Here is a 26,616-nt window from a genome sequence, read left to right on the forward strand (position 1 = left end):
TGCAAAAAATAAAAATGAAAATAATGAAAAAAATAACATATATAGCAATGTGTCAATAATACAGTGCTTTAAAACACCTATTTATTATCGTTCTTGCGACGAGCATACGATATCATATGATCTAATGAATAGTTTAAGTATTAAGGTAAATCAAAAACCAAATATAGAATACAAACTTGATTTTGGGGTGTCCCGTACTGCGCAGTCACGGGGCACTCATCTGGTCGTGGTAGGGGGCCAGACACCTATCATGTCATATCCTACACCTCTCATGAGTTTTCAGGCCTACAACTACGATCTCTTATGCAAATAAAGTGATTCTGACGTGTCAGTTCAGGCAGCCATTCTGCACGACTATAGTGCTAATCAGCTGGCCAATTTTCAAATTATTATTATCAGTTATTGATATAGCACACATATTTTCCTCAGCGCTTTACAGAGCATATTTGGCCATTCACATCAGTCCTTGCCCCAGTGGAGCTTACACTCTATATTCCCTATCACATGCGCACACACATACACACTAGGGTTAATTTGTGTTGGGAGCCAATTAACTTACCAGTATATTTTTGGAGTGTGGGAGGAAACCAGAGTACCAAGAGGAAACCCACACTCTGCACAGTTAGGGCCATGGTGGGAATTGAACCCATGACCTCAGTGCTGTGAGGCAGTAATGCTAACCATTACACCGTCTGTGCTGCCCAAATGATCTGCAATGGTGGTTTCATATGTGTAAGCAGTTGCTTGAATTTCCAATGGCCCCAGTCGGCGTCTCAATATATTTCCAGCCGGCTACAGCATTAATATATTTTCGCACAGCAGATCCGTGTGGGATAATAGCTGTGATTGCATTAGCATACATCTCTGAATCAAGCCCAATGTCCGCAACAGTGGTCTTTGTGTAAACTCAGTGCTACACATGTACCATCAGGGTATCTCTGACTTTTCCTGCATGCTGTGCATATATTGACACTGTGTCCATCTCTGCATCAAGCCCTGAGTGCAAACATATACTGTGTACACATGATAGACAGACAGACAGATAGATAGTTAGATAGATAGATAGATAGATAGATAGATAGATAGATAGACAGAAAAATGCAAGAATATATTCACTTACTTTACACTGTATGAAGGAGTCCTTCTCAAGTACATAGTTGTATGGAACATTGACAGCGTTCCAAAATATTTATTTCTGTACCTGTGCCAATAAACATTTGTCCTTTATTAAAAGTTAATGTTTAAAAAACTACTTTTTTAAAAAACATTCTAAATATAGAGTTTGATAGCTCTCACAGGTTCAGCAATCCTTATAAAATGTGTCTCCTGAGTGAAGTGCTAATATGACACCTCAAGGACAGACCCACTTTAAAAGAAAACTGAGCCTTTTCATAAACCACATAAAACTAAACATCCACAGTATGGTAGTGTTTGGCTTTTATCACTGTCTGTCTTCACTTTTATATTGCTCCACGTTATAATAATACAAAATCAATCTGTCTGTCTGTCTGTCTATCTATCTATCTATCTGAAACTAAAGAGAGACCACTTATGTTGCTCAGTACACTGAGTGCCACATTTTTCTTCTTGGCTATATATATATACAGTATATATATATATATATATATATATATATATATATATATATACATATACTCAGTCAGGTGCATAAATATTGGCACATTGGCAGAATTTTCATATTTTGGCCTCTATTCACCACCACAATGGCTTTGAAATGAAACAAACAAGATGTGCTTTAACTGCAGACTTTCAGATTTAATTTGAGGGTAATTACATCCAAATCAGGTGAACAGTGTAGGAATTACAACGGTTTCTATATGTGCCTCCCACATTGGCAGCCATACATGCCCATGCCATGACACTACCACCACCATGCTTCACTGATGAGGTGGTATGTTTTGGATCATGAGCAGTTCCTTTCCTTCTCCATACTCTTCTCTTCCCATCACTCTGATACACGTTGATCTTTGTCTCATCTGTCCATAGGATGTTGTTCCAGAACTCTAATGGCTTTTTTAGATGTTGTTTGGCAAACTCTAATCTGGTCTTCCTGTTTTTGTGGCTCACCAATGGTTTACATCTTGTGGTGAACCCCCTATATTCACTCTTGTGAAGTTTTCTCTTGATTGTTGACTTTGACACATATACACCTACCTCCTGGAGAGTGTTCTTGATTTGGCCAACTGTTGTGAAGGAGTTTTTCTTCACCAGGGAAATAATTCTTCTGTCATCCACCACAGTTGTTTTCCATGGTCTTCCGAGTCTTTTGGTGTTGCTGAGCTCTCCAGTGCGTTCTTTCTTTTTAAGAATGTTCCAAACAGTTGATTTGGCCACACCTAATGTTTTTGCTATCTCTCTGATGGGTTTGTTTTAATTTTGTCAGCCTAATGATGGCTTGCTTCACTGATAGTGACAGCTCTTTGGATCTCATATTGAGAGTCGACAGCAACTGATTCCAAATGCAAATGTCACACCTAGAATCAACTCCAGACCTTTTACCTGCTTAATTGATAATGAAATAACGAGGGAATAGCCCACACCTGTCCATGAAATAGCTTTGAGTTGAGTCCCATTACTTTTGGCCCCATAAAGAGTGGGAGGCACATATAGAAACCGTTGTACTTCCTACACCATTCACCTGATTTGGATGTAATTACCCTCAAATTAAATCTGAAAGTCTTGTTTGTTTCATTTCAAAGCCATTATGGTGGTGAATAGAGGCCAAAATATGAAAATTCTGTCAATGTCCCAATAATTATACACCTGACTGTATATATATATATATATATATATATATATATATATAGAAAGTCCGCAGGTGGCACTCCCAATAAAGTAAACAGTGTAGCAGGCGCCCTCCTTTCAGAAAGACAACCAAGTTGTCTCACTATATAGAATCTCCATAGGCGGCACTCCGCGCAAATATAAGACAATACACAGGATTGTGATGAACTCACACATCAACGTTTCGGGGTCCTTTATTGCCCCGTTTTCAAGGTAACCCACACATATAAACAAATGTCAAATTTATACTCACATAACCCCTCGTGTAGTTTCGCGCCCTCAGGGGCTCCAGGTTCGGGTCGCCATATGATGACGTCACACCGCCCGACCAACACATGAGCATCTACACCAGATGCATCAGTGCCGGAAGGATGGGAGATGCCCATATCCGGCGTCCCCGTAACCATGGACACCCGTGAAGTAGCGAGACTAAATATACAATTAAAAAATACAAATACAAAAATGGCATCAAACATATGTCATATAAATATATATATATCAATTAAATAAATATATCAAAGCACCCGTAAATCTTCCAGTACTATAAAACAAGAGCATATTAATACAATCAACCGGATGGGGGTAAAATATCGGCACTTCAGACATCTTATAATGGGTGAATAAAACGTAAAAAATATCAATAAACACCATATTACACTGATTGATACAGCCTCCTACCCACTACATCTCCTGAAGTCAGAAAAACATTATTTTAATTTTAATTCTATTAAATCATTTATGATATACAAAAATTGTAATGATAAGAATCATAACACGAATCATCCAGAAAAAGGACAATATAGCAGAAAAAAGAATATTAGACTAGTTTAAAGAAAACAATGAACCCCAAGATGCTCATTCAGGCCCCTCGGTGCTAAAGCATCTAATCTGAAAATCCAGCGTGATTCGCACTGGAGCAGCACCCGAGACCTATCCCCACCACATAACGGTTTAGGTACGTGGTCAATAATCATATAGCGCAGCATCATGAGATTGTGTCCATGTCTCACAAAATGACGCGCCACCGGTTGGTCACTGTCACCCGCAATAAGAGCAGCACGAATGGCCGATCGGTGTAACGCCATCCTTTCACGAAGAGTTCTCTCCATTTTTCCCATATATATTAATGCACAAGGGCACGTAATCATGTATACGATAAAGTTGGTAGTGCATGTAACACGGTGGCGAATACCAAACTTGCGACCACTATATGGATGACTAAAGGAATTGCCCACTGTTAAAGATCGACATGTGAGACAATTCAAACATCTATAGCATCCTAATTTTGGACGTACAAAACTTTGGGATAAAGATTTCTCAATACCATTCATGTCCGTCTTCACTAGCCAATCACGGAGATTACGTCCGCGAGTGTAGCAAGGCATGATACGAGTATCACGAAGATTTAAATCCGGATCTGTGCCTACAATTGGCCAGAGAGATCGGACAGAATTTCTAATATGATTACTGTTGGGATGAAAATGATTGATCCATGGTAGCCTATGACCCTTATTTTCTTTGGGCTTACTGGAATCCAAAAGTCGTGTTCTAGGAATGGCCAAAGCTTTATTTTTGGCCTGAGATAAAATCTCTTCCGCATATCCTCTCTCTCAAAATTTAGTATACATACTATCAATTTGTTTCAACGCAGTATCTTCATTACTACAAATGCGACGCACACTAATAAACTGCGAGAAAGGTAGACCATATTTCAAAGGCCTAGGATGACAGCTCCCATAGTGTAAAAGTGTGTTCCTATCAGTAGGTTTGTGGAACAATTCCGTAACTAGCTTGTCACCCTCCAACCTAAGATGGACATCTAAATAATCAATAGAAAAATCATCGATGTTGTATGTAAACTTAATCGGGTTAGAAGATGAATTATGCAATTCAATGAAATCAACAAAATCCCTGTTAGAACCAACCCAAAATAAAAAAATTTCATCTATATATCTGGCATAGAAAAAAATCTTGCCAGATATATAGATGTCTTGAAAAAAAATTTCCTGTTCAGCTTGAAACATATAAGCATTGGCGTAGGATGGGGCCACATTCGACCCCATCGCTACGCCACTTAATTGTAGGAACAATTTATCCCTATGCATAAAGAAATTTTTCGTCAATATCATTTCCAATAGATCAACCACTAAATCCACATCAGGACTTGTATATACATTACTCTCCAAAATCAATTTTCTAACAGCTAACAATCCCTCATTATTTGGAATAACCGTATAAAGGCTGCTAATGTCTATACTACAGAAATAGCAACCAGAGGGAATAGGAGGTAGACTCAATATTTGATTCAAGAACATAGCAGTGTCTAATAAAAACCTCGGATGTTCCTTGACACAAGGTTGTATAGCACTATCCAAATACACCGAAAGCACCTGGAATAATGACCCCCTGGCAGATATAATAGGTCGTCCAGGGGGGTTATCCAGGCGCTTGTGTATTTTAGGTAGGGTGTAGATCAATGCCTTGATCGGATGTTTAGGGATAAGTGCCTCACTCAATTTACTGGAGATAACCCCTTCCAAAACCACAAGATGCAATCTATCCTGTAAAGCTTTAGAAAATACCTCAGTAGGATCATTATGTAATGACTTATAAACCGACACATCTGCTAGCTGTCGATCAATTTCCAATAAATACTCAGAGGTATCCTGTATAACAATAGCCCCGCCTTTGTCAGCGGGGCGAATTATGACATCGTTATATTCTGAAAGATTCCGGAGAGCCCTCCATTCACCCACAGATAAGCTGTCATATTTTCTGTTTTTAACTATGTCACCAGAGCTCTCTTTAACCTCATGATCCAACATCCGAGTAAAGGTTTTGATCGCCGCGTTGTTGGAAATGGGATCATATTGTGATTTGGGAAAAATTTTTCTCAATGATTCAGGAATGTCGTTGTCAATAGTAGACGGTAAACATGGTGATGCCTTAGGTCCATTAAACATTTCATGGAGTTTCAGCTGTCTGTTGAGATGCTAATTCTCAATATCCCATTGCATGGGGTCGAATTTAGTAGTTGGAACATAGGATAATCCACGATTAAGCACCCTCTCTTCAAGAGGCGTAAGAGTACATGTAGAAATGTTAATAACTATCGTCTCCGATGGAGTGGCGGTCTGCCCACCTTTCTGCGTTCCCTTACGGGTCCACTCATATCATGCCTTGCTACACTCGCGGACGTAATCTCCGTGATTGGCTAGTGAAGACGGACATGAATGGTATTGAGAAATCTTTATCCCAAAGTTTTGTACGTCCAAAATTAGGATGCTATAGATGTTTGAATTGTCTCACATGTCGATCTTTAACAGTGGGCAATTCCTTTAGTCATCCATATAGTGGTCGCAAGTTTTGTATTTGCCACCGTGTTACATGCACTACCAACTTTATCGTATACATGATTACGTGCCCTTGTGCATTAATATATGTGGGAAAAATGGAGAGAACTCTTTGTGAAAGGATGGCATTACACCGATCGGCCATTCGTGCTGCACTTATTGCGGGTGACAGTGACCAACCGGTGGCGCGTCATTTTGTGAGACATGGACACAATCTCATGATGCTGCGCTATATGATTATTGACCACGTACCTAAACCGTTATGTGGTGGGGATAGGTCTCGGATGCTGCTCCAGTGCGAATCACGCTGGATTTTCAGATTAGATGCTTTAGCACTGAGGGGCCTAAATGAGCATCTTGGGCTTCATTGTTTTCTTTAAACTAGTCTAATATTCTTTTTTCTGCTATATTGTCCTTTTTCTGGGTGATTCGTGTTATGATTCTTATCATTACAATTTTTGTATATCATAAATGATTTAATAGAATTAAAATTAAAATAATGCTTTTCTGACTTCAGGAGATGTAGTGGATAGTAGGCTGTATCAATCAGTGTAATATGGTGCTTGTTGATATTTTTTACAATGTTTTATTCACCCATTATAAGATGTCTGAAGAGCCGATATTTTACCCCCATCCGGTTGATTGTATTAATATGCTCTTGATTTATAGTACTGGTAGATTTATGGGTGCTTTGATATATTTATTTAAATAATATAAATATATTTATATGACATATGTTTGATGCCATTTTTGTATTTGTTTTTTTATTTGTATTTTTAGTCTCGTTACTTCACGGGTGTCCATGGTTACGGGGATGCTGGATATGGGCGTCTCCCATCCTTCCGGCACTGATGCGTCTGGTGTAGATGCTCATGTGTTGGTCGGGCAGTGTGACGTCATCATATGGCGACCCGGACCTGGAGCCCCTGAGGGCGCGAAACTACACGAGGGGTTATGTGAGTATAAATTTGTCGTTAGTTTATATGTGTGGGTTACCTTGAAAACGGGGCAATAAAGGACCCTGAAACATCGGTGTGTGAGTTCATCACAATCCTGTGTATTGTTTTATATTTGTGCGGAGTGCCGCCTATGGAGATTATATATATATATATATATATATATATATATATATATATACAGTATATATATATATATATGATGTGGGTCTTGATGATGCAATTCAATATGAAATGCGTCATCATGACCCTACCCCCAGAATTTCCAGTAAAATGTTGAAGGGGGTGGTCCCATGATGAATCAATTTGCATCTCTCTCTTCTGTCCTGCCCACACAATGCCAGGAATGCCTGCACAATGTCTCCAGTAGTGTTACCAAGTTATATTGATTTGTATCACTCCACCCCCATCCTGCCCACCTGTCTCCTACTCTCTTCAGACCTCCACGGCTATGATTTAGCAAATTTGACAAGTTTGAAATCTGTACTTACCAAGAATTGCCAGTTTCCTTTGGCGATAGAAATACACTAATTGGTTTTTTCTATTGTTATATTTCTATGTGGATTCTTCCAGTAGATATTAAGACAGAGTAATCTTACCTGTCACCATGTAACATTAGATAAGGTCTCGCAATTACAGTATTTCTGGCTCTAAGGATTTTGTATACTTCCACACCTCTCAATATTGCAGATGTGTGGTTCGGAATAGTATGTGGATAGAATATCAAAAGTGTAAAGGTCGACAGTCAATGTGTCGACACAAAATGATCGACATGTACAAAAAGTAATATTGAAAATAAAAAAAAAACCTCTACAAAAATATTTAGAGGATACATGAGGAGAAAAAGGGACTGTATAATTATTACTGCTTGTGTATTCTCCGTATTAACTGTATATCCTCTTTAAAGAAGGTGATACCCAGCAATAGAAATGAGTCAATCATTTTTTGAGAATGAAATTAGCTGTACATATCCACAGGGATAATAAGAGCACACCCCCACAGGGGATAAAAAGAGCATCAATAAACAGTAGTAAGTCAGTACAACCATAAAGTACAGTGTGACATAGAATATATTTTGAAACTGTACTAAGCCAAAACCAATATCTCTACATCCCCCCTCCCATTTTCTCCAGCTTTATTAATTTACTGATTTAAAACTCGTCACAAAGGATATCTAATAACACGAAGAATCAATTACAACTAAAGTGTAGTGAACACATTTTCTTGTTAATAACCTTATTTCTATCTTTTTCACTATTATTGATTTTATTAATTTCACCTACAATGTGGATATTATATCCTCTTATTGAAAAAAATAAAATTAAAAAAAAAAGTTATGTTTTAAATGAATTAATTACAGGGGACTTGAGAGAAGATGTGTGTATTGTCTGATAAAAAATAAATATATAAATATAAATATGTTATCATAATCTATACACTGGATGGATTTTGATGCATTTTTCACTATTCTATAGAGCATTTGTTGAGGAAGGTTTAGGTGTATGAAACATTAATGTTTATGTTAATGTTAATGTTTCAACAAAAGGGAGCCAAGCAGTGACAATTTTAGTGAAGCAAGTCAATGGGAAAATGGATGTCCAAGCACGTACTTGGCTTCTGCGGCCTAAACCATTAAAGATATATCACAACAATAGACTTTATTTTGTATAATGTAGAGATTGATACATATTATTCGGATTCTCCAGAAAATGTTATGTAAGCCCTGTTTACTGACACAAATTTTCAGTTTCTCCCTTTTTTACCATTCCAATTCCCAGTAAGAGTCTGCTTTGGTATGACAATAAATAGAGCACAGGGACAGGCACTTAATGTGGCTGGATTTGACCTGAGTGGAGAATGTTTTTCTCATGGACAACTTTATGTTTTTTTTCTTAAAACTGTGTCCAGGTACAAAAAGTTGACAGACCAAAGGTTGACAGTGCAGAAGGTTGACAGGGTTAAAAGGTCAACAGATTCAATTGTTTGATGCACAAATGGTAGACAAATATGGTCAACATGTTTTTTGTGGGTTTTCAACATTTTTAGGGTTAGGGTTAGTCACTTGGGGGAGGGTTAGGTTAGGCTTCTGGATGGGACAGTTAGGGTTAGTCACTTGGGGGAGGGCTAGGCTAGAGTTTGGTTTGGAATCGGTATGATTTACCACCGGACCCCTGCCCGGAGGTTGGAATCCCGACAGTGGCATCCTGGCAGAGGAGGAAATCTCGATCGTTGAAGGTAAGTATTCACTAACCTATTTCTAAACCCCTAACCCTACCTTTGGGGTGCCTAACCCTAACCTCCCCCCAAGTGCCTAACCCTAATTACCCCTCTAAGTGCCTAAACCTAACCCCCCCTTCCCCGCAGCCTAAACCTGTCCTCCGGGGGGGTGCCTAACACTAAGTCCCCCCTGGGATGCCTAACCCTAACCCTAACCTCCCGGGGGGATGCCTAATGCTAAGTCCCCCCGGGTGCCCTAAACCTAATCCTCCCCCCCGCGGCTGTCAGCGCCCGGCATCCCTTCGATTGGGATGCCAGGCACCGGTCTCCCAGCATTGGTAAAATGACAGGCGTCTAGATTTAGACACCTGTCATTTAACCCTTGCCAGGATAAAGCAGTCGGGAAGCCGGCTGTCGGGATTAGGTCCGCCGGCTTCCCGACTGCATACCTTTGGTTTAAGTGCTAGAGGGAGGATTAGGGATAGGCACAAGGGGGAGAGTAAGGGTTATATTACAAATAAAAATATGTGTAGACCATTTTTGTGTTTACCATTTGAATTTGTCGCCATTTTAACTCTGTCAACCTTCTGTACTTGTCAACCTTTTGTCTCTGTCAACATATTGCATATCGACCATTTGATGTTGATCCATTGACTGTTGACCTTTACATTGTCGATCTATTATACCACACTCTTCAGAACAAGGGGTATGCCTATATATTGGGGGGCATGGCCAAGTAAAAGAGGGGGCTTGTCCACACCCTGGGTTGCATGCATAGGGCTGAAAATCACTAGATTGAACCTTATTATGCCTATCTTTGACCTTCCTAACACCCTTATATTGCAGTATGCACCAGCGACCCTTTGAACCCTGCACTGCTATGCAGAGCAACAGTAAATGGATTAGGACAAATCAGTCCCAATCATGACAGCGGGACAGAACCTTCAATTAGGGACTATCCCGCAGATATTGTGACAGTTTGGGGGTATGTACTATAATGAACATTAACAATTGGAATACTTATACACATGAATACATGGAATACATATACATGCCTTGAGATTAAGTATAATGACAGAGGATCAGTTTCTAAACTTTCATCACAGTCATTGATCTATTTACAGCAGAGCATTTGTGCTATATATATTTTTAGACCCTAGGATTCAGCTATTTTAACATGAAACTTCACTGTTCCTTTATTTTTATTAATTGTCTTTTATGTTTAGCAAAATTATTGATTTGACTTTGGTGTGCGATTCCATTCTTACATCACAGGAACAAAGAAGTGATTAGTGCACCTCTCATTCATTAATTTTCATTGCAATCATTTTTTGGGAACAGCCTTTCTCTCAGTTGGTGCAAAATCTGCCCCCTCTGTTTTTGGAACCCCCACTGTCAACCATCACCAGTACACTAATTTGTGTGGCTGTAATCATGATTGATAATAAAACCAATTCTGATCACTTTTCTCTAGGGCAAGATTAAAGTGTCAGATTCTAGGAAGGGGGTTGGATACATCGGTTTGATAACTGTCAATCTGACTAGAGCTGAAGAGGAGCTTTAAAAGGCTGTGCGATTGGTGCTAGACAAGTGGGGGAATCTCATAAACATGATTTACTAAGTTAGATTAGTGCAAGAGATCACCAGGGGGAATTGGATATTTGCCACCTGGAAAAAATTTATAGATATTGGCTGTGTTTTCATCTTTACTGTATGTTTTTTTTTAAGCTTTCTACTGCATGATCTTATTCTTTTGTATTTTGTTCATTTCAAGAACTATTTGTCAAATATGATTGACTTAAAAAAGTAGCTAGAAGTTGAGAAATTACAACATTTGGTGAGTCATTTCAATGATTTTGCTTTTATCACAATGATGTACTGCTATTTTATCTTGTAAATTTTGTTTGGAAAAATTGTAAACAGCTTGCATAAGTCTGTATATGAAGAAATACAGCTGTATAGCAGTAAAATATTTGAGCATTGAAGCTTTTATACATTTATTGCTTGAAACCTTTACATAGTTGTTGTATTGTGTGTAGATGTTACAGATTTAAATAACAGCTGTTACTAGGAATATTCATTTTAAAGTATTTTCCTTTGTATTAGATGTTTTCTCCCCCATGTCCTAAATAATTTCTGGAGCAATGTAACTTCTTACAGATGAAACATTTTACATTTGTTTTACTTTCTGAAAACACCAAAATGTACAACCTTATATATTTCATCAATACATTTTGATATCTTCAAATAATTGAGCAGACCAATATTATCTATGTTATATAAGGTATAGAAATCCAATGGCTTCATCACAAATTTAGTCTGGTGGACTCTGGTGGACTTTTGCAAAACCACCCTCACATATTTGGTTTTAAAAATAATAAAAAAAATCTAAAAAACATTTTACTGCATTCCAAAACCCAAGTTTGGTTTTAAATCTGAGTTCCAAACTGACTGCAGAACCAAATCGGTACTCGGTTTGACTCAAAACGCCCAAAGTGATTCCAAACTCGGTTCGACTTGGAACTCCTAAATTCAGTCATTGTCGGTTCTCTGGGAACCGGACCCACATATCTCTAGTATGAACGGTCATTGGCACTGACCGTTCCAACAATTGCAGCTATTAATTGTGACAGCTGCAGTTGTCATTGTCCTAACACCACAGCAGGGACAGCACTGTCCCTGGCTGCAGTGGCTGCCAGGCTCTGGTGTGCACAAGAGATCTTGCGACACTTGTGAGATCTCGTGCATGCCCAGTGGAGCAGGCCAGGAGGTGAGACACAGCAATACAACAATAGGCTGATGTGCTGTGGGCTCTTGCAGGGATCGCCCGAGGAGGGAATTTTCACTCCCCCATTCTGGCAGACTAGATGTTCTTACATCTTGTCAGTACTGCTTCCTGCTTGCCTGGTAGAGTTATAGTGGCATGATGCATGTCACTATAATACATCTCCCGAAAGCTAATCTGCCAAACAAGCATGAGTTTTTGTAGCTAACATGTACATAGCAAAAGCAAACATTCTAACTCTTCTGGAGTCCAGCTGGAATGGTGGACCAATATAGGCTTGCTAGAGTTTAAAATTTTGAAGATATCCTGGCTCGATACACAGTTGAGCACATAAATGCTTTCATGGGTAAATGCAGAGTAGAACACAAAGGACAAACTTGTGCCTGTACATAAATTGAGGATCACAGAATGTAGAAAGCAGCAGCAGCAAATGTAAGCCACTAGAGTACGATAATCTGACAACAAAGGAAGTCAGAATGTGGAGTTACAATAGAATAATCTTGAATATCAGGGAAACAGTGAGTCTGAGGTTAGGCACAGAGCATAGGCACAGAGCTGTCCAACAGAATGAGTCAGCCAGTAGAGCAGCAGTCTCTGTTGGCAGGAGTCCTGAGTTCACATCTTGACAGTACTTCCCTACTAAGGGAAAACAATCTGGGAGCATGAATGTTTTTGCCAACTCCCATGAACTTTCTGCTGGACCATGTCACTGCAATTTCCACAGATATTGTAGTCTATTTATGTGGAATCTAGATCCAGGTTTATTCAATAATAAATTATTCTTCCCTTTTAATAGTGAGTTGTCTGGTGCAGAAAGACTTTGGTGTTGATGCAGAGTTAAAAGTACAACTGAAGAGGAGTAGTTGGGCTATATCATTGCATTCTCATGTATACATAGTTCATTGAAGACATGTCAATGGAACCGTAGGCTATACAAAATCAGACATACTGTAAGAGTGAATATGCCTGTTCCCAGTTGTATTTTTTACACCTAGAATAGAGCAGGTGCAAGTGCACATTAATGATGATAACTAGTAACAAATCAAGTGCACAGATGGGCACAACCATTGGGAAACATTAAATTGACATCCAGAGAAGGATGTTAGAGAAAATGATCACTCTAAAATCCATCTTTCAGTTGAGTGACCAAATCCATAGTAGCCTCTAAAATGCTATATAGTGGAAGAATCATATTTCTAGAGTTTCATTCCAGATAAGGTTCCGAAAACATTCTAAAGAAGACATCAGCTTTGCCATTTCTGGATTCAGTTCAGTATGAAATATGAAGTTATAATGAAAGAAGAAGAAAGTCCATCTGACCTGGGAAGGGGACAATTGTTGAGCAGCACAACTCAATTAAATATTTCTGATATGGGAAAAACTGTAATTGGATGGAAATAACCCTCAAGATAGTGTCTCCATTCTAATAACCACTTTTGATGGACACTAATACCTTATGGTCTATCAATATTGTAATTCTTCTCAGTCAAAGCCATTTGGTAAGACAAATAGACACAGGGATACAGCATCGTCTTCTCATTCATACTGTAAGTTGAAACAAAACTGCTTCCACAGAGAGTCAGAGGCTTGTACCATGGATGTACCAATATCAATTCTGATAAAAAAAGAGTTTTAAGTCTAATTAAAGCTTCTAGCACATTAGGCCACCATTTGTAAAGAACTCCCTTGTTGGTGAGTTGTGTAATAAGAGCAATTATTCCAGAAAAGTTTCAAATAAATTTTCAATGTTTTGCAAAGCCAATAAATCACTGCACTTCTTTTTGCATACATTTTGCTGAAATCCATGTTGAGACCATCTGAGAAAATAATTTAACCTAAAACTTGGATTTTGTCTATAATAATTAACATTTTTCTAATTGTATCTAGCCTCACTCTCTCTCTTTCTATTTATACATTACATATATATGGGTATAGCTGTGTGAGTTGATTTGCATCTATAATATCAGATAACCTTCTTTTATGTTTTATATTGTACACGCATTTGTTATTACGCTCAATAAATCATTTTGTATTTTATAGTATGCTATTATCCTCTTTATGATTCCTTTTTATATGGTAAATTGACACATATTTCTACATTTTGGAGATGAAAGAAATAAGGAGAGAACTCTGCCAAGATTGGCTCAGATAAGCATTTATTATATTGATTTTTGGTACACTGAACAGATTTACATATATCTTTCGATGTCACATTGGTGATTTTTCTATTCAGTTAATGCACTAGGAGGGGACTTTTTGTTCTTTGTTTTATTTTAGACTCACCTTGAAACAGCGAGTATTTGCAAGCTGGGCTGGCCCTCTGATGCTGATGATATATATATTATCTATATCTATATCTATATATATATATCTCAAGCAAAGTCTTTTTTGTCTTGAAATGCTTCTACTTAAACCTAGAGATGTGCGGGTTTGGTTTTACTTAGTACTTTTCGCCACATTAGCGCAAGTTCGGATTAGTTTGGATTTATCGTATTGGCTATCCAAAACATGTGAGAGCCAGATAGCCAATAAGATAAATCAGAAATATTCCAAACTTGCACTGATGTGGTGAAAAGAACAGAGTAAAGCTGAACCCGCACATCTCTACTTAAACATTAACTATAAAGCAATGACAGTAAAACTTGAAGGAGACAAATTTCAATGCCATTATCTTGTAACCTTCTGTCAGTTGCTGTCCCATTGTTCTAAACAGAAAAATGGAGACAACTTGAACCTTTTCTTAGTTTAGCAACTTAAAACAACAAACTGATTATGAGGCTTAATATTATTGCTGCACCACTGCAATGTAACAATTATTCTCTGAACATACATATGCAAATTAATTGAACTGTAATAACATCCTGCCCATGACAACTTTAATTTTCATGCATTAGCAAAATCGTTTAAAAAAAAGTACGCTTTTTGTGTTTAAGAATTATATTTCTCTCTTAATAGGCTCAAGGCAGATATTGCATTGTTTTGTCTCCCTACACTACATAACTTTTATTCTATCTTCATGACATGAGTTCTTGTTTGTCAGATACCCGTCATACAGATACAACACTTATAGAAAATACAAGATGTATGGCAGTAATTTCTCTTGTATCATTGGGAAGAAAGATTATAACCAGCCAATTTATATATTGTCATGTGACAAACCCCATTCAACTAGTGTGTTTATGTAAGTCATAAATCTTAACTCCGGATCTTGTACATTTCTTTGCTCCTTGCGTCACTGTTCTTAACAATGGTTACATTTATTTACAATGTTTACATTTTCTGATTAGACTAGAAGTTTGTCTAATTGGAGGATCTGTACTGTGCATGTGCAGACCTGTGTCTGTGATGATGACGCAGTGCCCCCTAATCATACAGCTGTTTGGGGGCAGGGAGGGGTCAGAGACAGGCTGTGTTCTTGAAAACGTGGGAGTGTTTGCCCGATTTTTAAGGCATGTCGGGGACCAACGCAAGTGATCCTATGCTGTGTCTTTAGACTCAGCAGAGAATCACAGAAGCTGACAAGAGTCATCTATTTACATAATGCACCTCTTGGCTTTTACATATTATAGCATAGCAGCACCTGCATATAAAGGTTGGGGGGGCTGTGCTACTGCATTTAACTTTGAATCAGGGTCATTGTCTATAAACAATTCAGTGTATATACCATAGATTGTCAGTAATGCTTTGAGATGTGATATAACTGTACCTGCTGTATGTTTTTGTAGCTTGGCAATTTCAAATTATTGCTGTACTATCCACTACAATTTGGAAAGTCTATTCATTCTGTAGGAACAAGACTTATTCTAGAACTTGCCATATCCTTCATAAGAAAACCCAGGAAGAACAAGTTCTATGATCATACCTGTACTTGAAGTGTCATTCTTTGGTGTTTCTCCCTTGATTTGCTTAATGTGTTTTTTACATTTACAATAAATCTCTTCATGTTCTCAGGTGTGTGTGGCTAGAGCATTGAATTGCATTACTGACATGTCTCTTGGTCAACACTATTATGAAGTGGCCATGATGCAGGCTTCAATGTCCAACTATCTGCTTCAGACAACAAGTTCTGTGGCTCCTTGATTATGGTTTGCACTTTACCTTTACAGTCCATCCCAAACTCATTGACCGTACCAGTTTGTTGTGCACATTATCCTTAGTATTTGTGTTTTTATGTTTTACCATCTTGGAAGTGCCCTGGATAATGTGTTTGCCATTGCCAAATCTTTCTTTATATTTTTATAAATTCAACATCATTCTTTGCAGGCATGGTGGACTGCCCATTAGGATTTCCTTGGCTTGTTGTCTTTTTTAACCACTATTCTGCAACCATAAATGTTTTGATGGAATTTCTCATATCCAACTAGCATAACATACATTTCTCTTTACATATATACATAGCATTTTCTAGCAGTAGAAAACTGAAATTGCTTCTGTTTAGTCCTCATTAATATGTAATAGCTAATCATATTGTATGTGTCTAATGCATTACTGTGCATTATGTTTCTCAAGTTACTGACTGATCTGACTTTTGGAGTCATTTGTAAAAAAATGTGTGCTATATAAGAAATGTTTGCAATGTGTTTCAAATATGTCTATGAATAATACTGGTTTCTCTTTGTTTGTTGCCGACAGCTCTACACTAACTCACCATGACCTGTATATAACATGCCCTATTTACCCTATGCATATAGGGTCCAGTCTATTTGTCTGCTTGAAGTCCTGAATATACCATCTGCAGTTCTATCCATCTTGCTCAGTTGTCTCAAATGTTTCCTGTGTCTAGATTTTGTAGAGCAATATGTTTACCATTTGCTTCCATGCTTTCCTGTGATATTGTGTGGACAAACCCACTTTTGAATTTTCTTCTGAACACTCAGACTGTAGCTTATCTCTTTGCACTGAAGAACCTTAATTCTATTTGCACTACATCAGTGCTTTCTTTTCAGACATCTATAATACGGCAACTACTGGCAAACAAATTCCAAGTGAGTGTACACACTGCAGAAACTGATTAGTGCATACAATAGATTACATTTTAACTACACTCAAATATATTATAGTCATTTAATTTTGTAAAATGAAACAACATAGTTGAAGTTTGCACAAATTTCATTGTTTCAAATTAATTTTTTAAAGTTGACCTAAAAAGGTTTAAAATTTAGTGCAAAAAAGTATCTTTTAAAATGTTGTTCTGTATAATAGAAAATCTTCTATGAAAAATCAAAGAAATCAACATAGAATACATTTACATATTCATTTCAACAGTTTTATTACCTTAAACATCTTTTTAAATAATTTTATATTTTAACCAGTTATAAAAGATTTTGGAAATTGATTCACAAAAAAATAAAACTATTTTCCTAGACTCACAAATTATCGTATGAACTGAATCACAAGAGGTAATTTCTCATTTGAGGTGGACCTGTCATCTGCACACAATTATACAATAATCTAAGTAGCCTATAAAACATAAATGCAGGGAGTGCAATGAACAAAAGGCTATATTTACTACAGCTTCTAAAACAGATAAGTGGTGATGTTGCCTCAGCAACTAATCAGTTATTGTGCATCATTTTCTAGAATGCAATAGAGAAATTAAAGCTCAAATCTGATTGGTGATGTTGCACATACCAACCAATTGTCTGTTTTAGAAACTTTAGTAAATCTAAATCTAATGGACCTGTGCTAGCCTCATCACTTGATGGACTCACCCTGCAAACATATACTGTAGTACATTATTTAGACCTATTATTTAGATCTCTCCTAGTTCTATAACCTAACATTATAAATTTACATGTCTGGTGGTGCAGCAAACTGAGTACTGATCCTGATCCTACCAAATTGCAGCAACACAGGTGGATGGATTTTGTTAATAGTGAAAAGGCAGTCAGTGGCAGCCATTACATCTTATGTGGGGGTTCAGGGTGGAAGGGTTACTGGGGATGGGAAGTTGTCCATGCACTTAAATTAAAAAAATTCTAAAATGCATCTGATTAAACAGCTGCATGACATAAGGGAGAGAGGGGAACATTTTATAGCTATTGTTTTTCATATATGCATGTATTACTGCATATTTGCATGTAGGCTTTTTTTGTATTTTTCCCTAAACTTGTTATTTTGGTATGCATCAGTTAAAACATACAGATGTAGCCGGGTTCATCATTGCCATGATGTGTGCTCACGACTAAGCACGGCTGGCGTTCGCCCATTGCAGTCCATGGCGGGTGCATGTGTATGCACGAGCATTCCATAGACACGGGCACACTAGTCGTGCCATCCATGCCGCGATGCGAGATGGCTAACATAATAGTGGTAACATCTCCAGACGTATAAACATGTAATATACGGCAAAGGGGTTGGCGGGTGACACATATTAGTCCCCTTAGCTCCAACCATTAAAGTGAGATTGGTAACAGGAATCAGGATATTGGTTATGTGTGCTACATACCCTTATTTTTAATGTGAGAAATTTAAATGCTGCAGGCACTGTACACTTTAAAAGCAACTTTTTAAATGTCTGTATCAAGGCTGTGTGTTCTATGCTCTTATTCATGTACTACAGGGTGGCTATAGGTTCATAAAATTCCTCCATTTGTTTTTTAAGCCTCTCTCTGCATGGTTTATACCTCATTACATTCTCACATACTTCAGATGTTCTCCACTTGTGCACATCTGCCAACCAGATTACGCTGACACACTATCACCAAATCCACCATTAAAGTCTATAATAAGAAACAAGTGAAACAATGGCAAAACTATGTACGAGAAAAAAACTAGCAGAGTACTTGTTTGATCTAGACATAATCTAACCAGTGGGGTCAAATAACTTTGGTTCCTAGCACAGAAAAGATCTAACTATTTTATAAACGTGTAGCTAATTTAAGTCTTGTAGGCAGGAAAAATCCAAAGTAGCCCTCCGCTAATTTATCCAGTATGAATTATTTTACATGTATCATATAAAGTAACAAATGTCTTTATATTTCATACCCTACATTATGATTTATCATACAGACTGTATTATCATGTTTACATAAATCCTTTGTATACATCTTTAGCTAGACTATTCAATCACATATCAAATTCTTAGTATACCATCTATGTCAAAGATACTACCATATGTTATCACTGATTTAGGGATTGTTCACACATAGTGGAGAGCTGAGATTCAAAAAATATGCATTGACCCCTACCAAAACACCAGAGTGCAAATCCATGCCTGAAAGGACTCAGAATGCTACACAATCTGGATTTGTCATCATTGACAGACTATCTGCACCTAATCTTCCAGGGCTTTAACTGTGTAATATGGCTACTAGTCATGGCAGAACCTAACTACCACGATATCATTTATCTGCAGATAACTTTTACATACTAAAATTAGATTTCGATAATTAACATTACATTTATGTTACTGCTATCACTTGACTTTATTAACACTTCCTTTTTCTTCCTTAAACAAATATACTGGACACCAAATGAAATGTTTGTAACCGTTTTAATATGTTACATTGATTCTGCTTTTATAATATATGTATTTACATGAAAAAGGAAAAAAAAACTTTATTTTGAAATATGTAACCAATAAACCACATCATGTTTACATATGCAGCACATTCCTCTGTTGTCTTTGTAGGATATTGTGTATTACTGTGCAACCTCTACACTCTGTTATGTTTACTGTACAGATCTTTTATGTGGTATACCATGTGTAACAATAAAAACTTACATATGTGAGCCAGCAGTTAAATGTATGCAAACTAAAGTTTCTTGGTGGCCTTAGCAAGGTCTTAACAATATAATTATGTTTAGAACCTGAAGCCAGTAAGATGATTTGTGAACACATTATGAGTATTTATCATGTCTATTGTAGCTTCAACTTCATAGTCATTTTTGTGCAATTATACTATAAAGGCTGACATCATATCGCTGAAAATCTCTTTGCTTTGTTTACTTCCAGGAAATTAAATATAGCTGAGTCTGCATTATGCTTTATGAACTTTTTGTCTTGTGGTTAATTTGAGCCTATTAAGTTTCCCATATCTCCTACTTGCTAAGGGCAATTTGTCTCATTCTTACTGTCTACTTTATTGTTTTATCTCTCAATTTTCTATTTTATCTTCTCTTTGTTAATCATATAACTATGGCCCTCATTCAGAGCCGTACGCTCTGAGCAGAGCGCACGCTCTGAATGAGGGCCGCCCTCCATAATTATAGAGCGTCCTCCTGGACGCTCGTATAGCTGTGGGTCACTACCCACAGCCTATACGAGCGTGCAGTTTGATGGCCGCGATGGTCTTGACCATCGTGACCATCGCCACTGCGAGCCGGAGCCTGCGGTTGAGGTTTTCAACCGCAAGGCCCGGAGTGATTTTGGCTCTATCAGAGCCAAAATCACTCCCACTGACATCACTAGTGATGTCAGTGGGCCGGCCTCTGACGGTAGGCGTTCCCTTGGGAACGCCCCCATCAGGGAGGCACGCCCCCGGCACGCCCACCAAAGGGGGCGTGCTGTCAATCAACATCGACAGCACGCCCCCTTTGATCAGACACAACGAGCGAAGGAAAGTCCTTCGCTCGTCGCATCTGGCGCATGCGCACGATGGAGCTCCCGCCGTCGTGCGCATGCGCAGTGCACAACATCGACCCACTTGCAAGCGGACAGCCGCTTGCGAGTGGGTCTGAATCAGGCCCAATATTTACTACACTTAGATTTTTGATAATTCATAGAAAATGATTCTTATAAAGATTATGTTGTTCATCATTTTTTAAAATGAACCATTATGTATCTATGATACAGTATTTAACAACTTATTGGAAGAAAAAACATGAAAAATAATATTTAGCATCAAAAACAAAATGTAGATATCAGAGTGTCTTTAAAAAAGTGTATAAAGTACAAATCAGAATCAGTAATATCTCTTTCTATCTCTCCTTCTGTATATACTGTATATGAGAGGAGGAGCACCCGGGTCGCTGGTTACAGGATAAGAACTGTTTGGGAGTGGTGTTAGGACAAATAGGAGGCCAAGCAGGACAGAGCAGTAGCAAATACAGAGGGCAACAAAGATGGATAAAGCTGGAGCAGAACAGGGCGGAGCACAGGGCGGGGCATACTGCCCTCTGTAATAGCATGCCATAGTTTCAAGCAATGTGATCCGATACTCATCTAGATCTAAGAACTAGTGCTGCAGCTGTCCTGGTGCCTTCCCCAGATGTGAAATATGCAAGCAGGTATGGGCGGCACCCTTGGCCCTGTATAGCATAAAGTACAGACACAATAACCATATATTGATTTGCTTAATGTGTTTGGACATTTACAATAAATTTCTTCATGTTCTCAGGTATGCCTGGCTACAGCACTGAATTACATTACTGACATGTCTCTTGGTCAACACTATTATGAAGTGGCTATGATGATGCAGGCTTCAATGTCCAACTATCTGCTTCTGACAACAAATTCCGTGGTTCCTTGATTATGGGTTGCACTTTATCTTTACAGTCCATCTCATACTCATTGAACGTAACCAGTTTGTTGTGCACATTATCCTTAGTATTTGTGTTTTTATGTTTTACCATCTTGGGAGTGCCCTGGATAATGTATTTGCCATTGCCAACTCTTTCTTCGTATTTTTATTAGGGATGCGCAGGCTCGGATAGGTTCCAATTTGCATGCCGAGTTCGGATTTTTCCCTCCAAAAAATGGGACTCAGAAAGAGGCAAAACGTCATCTTGCATGGACAAACATCATCATTCCTGGACTTTTGGCCAGGAATGATGATGTTTGTCCATGCAAGATGAATTTTTGCCTCTTTCTGAGTCCCGTTTTTTGGAGGGAAAAATCCGAACTTGGCGTGCAAATTCGAACCTATCCGAGCCTGCACATCCCTAATTTTTATAAACTCAACATCATTCTTTGCAGGCATGGTGGACTGCCCATTAGGATTTCATTGGCTTGTTGTCTTTTTCAACCACTATTCTGCAACCATAAATGTTTTGATGGAATTTCTCATATCACAACTAGCATAGCATACATTTCCCTTTACATATCAATTATTGTATGATATACTTTTTAATATATTTTGCAAGGGCTGCAAGTTAAGCACAAGGAAGAATAAGACTCGGTAGTATTCAGTACGAGACTCACCTATGACTGGGTTACCAAGAATGATCTACAGGTGTTCTATTAACATTAATGAAGTAAGGTATATTAAGATACAGTAGCGGGTCCATGGTATGGACACAGCTTCTAATGAAAGCCTTCTAAGGAAGAAACATGTTAGAGAACAAAATTAGTTGAACTTTTAGAGACCAGTTGCAGCAGCACAGACACTTCTTCCAGCCCGGTCATCACTGTGCCTCCCACAGGAGACTGCAGGCATCGATGGCGAGTGTTTCAATTACCATGGGATAAGCACAGCGGGAGCGGCCTCATCTTCAGCTGAAGGCAGTATCCTCCATCCATAGGGGGGAGCAACACAGCACTTTGGAGCTGCCTATATCCCACATCTACAGCGGTGAGTGCCCACATAATATTATCCTAAGCACCCGCTGCCAGTTAATCAGGGCACCTGATTTGCCAAAAAGAAAAGAACATTCTCCTCCTACACAATACATTGTAGCAGAGACATTGATATCAACTTTAATTTCTGTCAAGCCGTATGCGGCTGCAGATATATACTTTATGCTTTACAGTATAACCACTCTCTCCTCCGCTATATTTTCCGGATTTTGAATAGTGGATAACAAGTGTCATATCCACCTCACATATATATTTATTTTCTTCTCCTAACAGAACTGGAAGATTTACTTATTATCCCTTATTAATGTGGATACATGTTGATACAAATTTCGAGTTGGAACATCATTGCGGCTGCAACCAGATACATTGTCTCTTTTGAGTGATATTTTATTACTACTACACAGCCTGATTAATTTAGCACTGGGTTCCTAGTCTCCGATGAATATTTTTCTTATTCTGTTCTATGTTTATTGGATTTATAATATGTATTAATATGCTTAAATATTTTTTATTTTTTATTGTTTGGTCTAATAAATTGCTAATGGCACATTTGCATCATTATTGATTTATTCACTTACATTGTAGTGTTTTTTGTACTGGTCTAGTTTCACAATCACTACTAAGGGATTATTAGATACCCCTCTAGGGCTGTTCTCCTTTGGTTATTTATTTATGGATGCTGTAATATACCTGACTTTGCAGCAATATGATATCATTTTTCAGAACACAATATTCTAATGAATTTTTGTGAAGTGAAGACTGCTGGCATCTGCAGATAAATTTTGGTGTAAAAAAATGACTAGAATTTTGCACATACTTATATTGAGATTTTCTGCCTCCCTGGGCATGGTTTTTACCAGGCATGATATTTGCTAGGTATAAAATTTAAGGACAGATCAATTCTCATAGTGATCAACCAGTGGCAAAAATTAATAACCAACATGGTAAGTCCACTGGTACACCAAGTCAAGATGAAATAAATTGCATGAATCTCAATTTGCAAGAGTGCCAAACCACAGACAGAGGATTTTTTAATCTATCAGATTTGGGGTAAATTTACTAAAGTGAGATTTTTAAGAAGTGGAGATGTTGCCCATAGCAGCCAATCAGAATCTAGTTATTATCTTCAAGAAGGTGCTAGTTAAATGTTAATCTGATTAGTTGCTATGGGCAACATCTCCACTTCAGAAAGCTCTCACTTTAGTCAATTTACCCCAAGTGTGTTTATCACTGCCTAGTGGGGAAAAACAAAAAACAGGTTAAAGTTACAGTATATTCTGTATGGCTCACCAAAAAAATCAATTAAATTGTACTGTATGAATTTCAGCTGATATAGTTATTTCTCTTATTGCTTTGCTGTGCTAATGAATTGACCGGTTTCCCAGCTCTATCTATAGACTTTATAGTTTGTGAAATACGGATGTACAAATACAATATGGAATAGAATTCCGTGTGATGACAAGCAAAAGTGAAACTTGACAATATTTGACCTGATTCTGAGTTGGATACAATGCATGTACAAGTGCGGATGGCTGTGGCAGCCAGATTTACGGTGTTATGCAAATGTGAGTATCCATAGGCCTTCATGCATACAGTAGCACCACCAACTGTTTTCCATCTGCAGTTGTCACTACTTGTATTGACACAAATGACCAATTGCAATCAAATGCTGGAAAACAGACAAAAATTGTAAATTTAACCAATTTGTCTGAACGACCATTTTTGTCTGTTTTCCGTTGTTTGGGAACAAATGGTCGATTGCCACTTGCTGTCATACATATATAGATTTTCATTCCAACCAGCTACATTGGACAGATAATCTTGTAGTGTATACCTAGCTTTACACCCACCCCATGCTGGGTGCAAACAGATCTATCTGAAATAGGCATCCCTTCTCAAAATGCATGCCTCAAACTAGTACGGAAGTATTGATATATGCCCTTGACACTGCCATGAAACAGATCGTTTCCATTTTTTCGTAGGTAGTCACCTAGTTGTTGCCCAGAAATGTGCATTTCATTAATGAGGATAACCAACCATGCACAGCGAGAAGAAGCCACTTTTGAATTATTTTTCAATGTGCTTATTCATGGTGCAGAGATATGCCTAAGAGATAGGAGCCTATAGAAACTAATCAGCTTCTAGCTATCATTTGTCTAGCAGCCTCTATAATGGCACATAAATGAAGAGATTACCACATGAGACATAGAGATGGCAACAGTCATGACAGTTAAACTGTCTGAGCCTAGCAGCTGAACTGAGAGGGCATTCCTATCCCTCTAGTCTATGGCAAACCTCATAAGAGAAAGGTGGAGACCAGATACTATCCGGTCAATTCAGGATTGCCCTACTTCAAGGACTATAACTACCTTAGGACATACTGCTCCGTAAGAACCACCAAAGAAAAAACAATGAGACTCATTGGCACATTTTACAAATTAGACTCACACACTCTACTTCACAAGCATATAGATTAAATTAACCTGACCAAAGCACAGGGCCCTCAAAATGCATGTTTTTATTTATTTATTTATTTTCAAATGTTTCCTATATAATTGACACATTTCAGGTCTTAACTCTTTAATAATCCTGTTAAGGCAGCAGCCACTGTACAAATATAACATTTGGCATCAACACCTAGATCTTGTTCGCAAACTTCTTCAACAACATTATTTGTCACATAACCTAAATATGTGGCCTCAAACATCCCTAAGGCACACTTTGAGGTTGGCCCTGAAATTGGGACTGTTTTGCCTAAATCACTATAGTTGTCAGGTAAGGGTGCAGTTTCTGCCAATACATATGCTTCACCTGTGAGTGTTGGAGCTGTTCACCTGTCTCATGATGGTCTACATAAAAGTGTCCTTGCCATAAGGACTAAATTCACTCATAGTTCTAAACCAAACATGTAGCAGGTACTGTTGAGTCAGTAGTAAGATGGCAGAAAGGTTTCACAATGTCAACATTTATTGCCAAATGTGTAGAAACATCAAACAGTAACAGGTGCAACATAGTTAGGAACAAAGCACAACAATGAAAGCACTACAAACAAGTGCAGTATGCAGTAAATTTAAGCAATGATCGCGATGATCAGCCGTAGTTTACATTACTTCACAGAGTTTAGCACAGTCCCTCTTACCACTAGCAGAATGTCTCACTCTGGGCTATAAGGCCTAATACATTTTCATAGGCTTACCCAGTTATCTGTAAGGACAAGGCTGACTGACACCTTCAAGACTTTTCCTTTCTGTTCATACTTTTTGACAGAATTTCACCCTGCCACATGTAATATATACAAGAATTTGGTGAATTCAGTGGTAGCAATTAACTGGTGTCCTCTAAGAGGGTCAATGTGCATCCTATAAATCTAATAAACACAGAAGTACTTTACTAAATTATGTGTGCAGAATTCTGTAACATATTTTACATTAATTTGACTAATTGTTTGGCTAAAGAGTACTTTACTGATGAAAATTATTTTGGAACAGTTTGGAAACTTTAGGCCCTTAATCCAAAAGGTCCACTAAACTGAATAAAGAAAACTTCTTTGTATTTACTTAGCCCTTCTCTCCTTTCCAAACTGGTTACATGATATGTTATACCCCTTTTACACCAGAGCTAAAACCTGGGTTTTTGCTGGGTCTACCCAGGTCACAGCTCAGTGTAAAAGGTTCCCTGAAAAATAACCCAGGTCAAGTGACCCTGCAATCCAACCCAGGTAGCTACCAGGGTTGGACCCAGGATGGACCTCGGTAATGGTGCAGTGTAAACGGTGCAACCCGGGTTATCTGACCTGGGTCATGCCTAAAATGAGCTGGTTGGTGGTTGTGGAGCATTCACCTCCCACTTTTTATGACCTCACAGGTTTAGCAGGACAGACCTGAGTTCAGTGTGAACATGGCTGACCTGGGAGTAACCCAGATTGAAGGTGCAGTGTAAATGGGTCTGACATGGGTCTGACCAGGGTTGCAACCATGTCCA

The sequence above is a fragment of the Taudactylus pleione genome, unplaced genomic scaffold, assembly GCF_031769625.1.
Source record: "Taudactylus pleione unplaced genomic scaffold, aTauple2 ptg000086l, whole genome shotgun sequence".
NCBI classification, from domain to species: domain Eukaryota; kingdom Metazoa; phylum Chordata; class Amphibia; order Anura; family Myobatrachidae; genus Taudactylus; species Taudactylus pleione.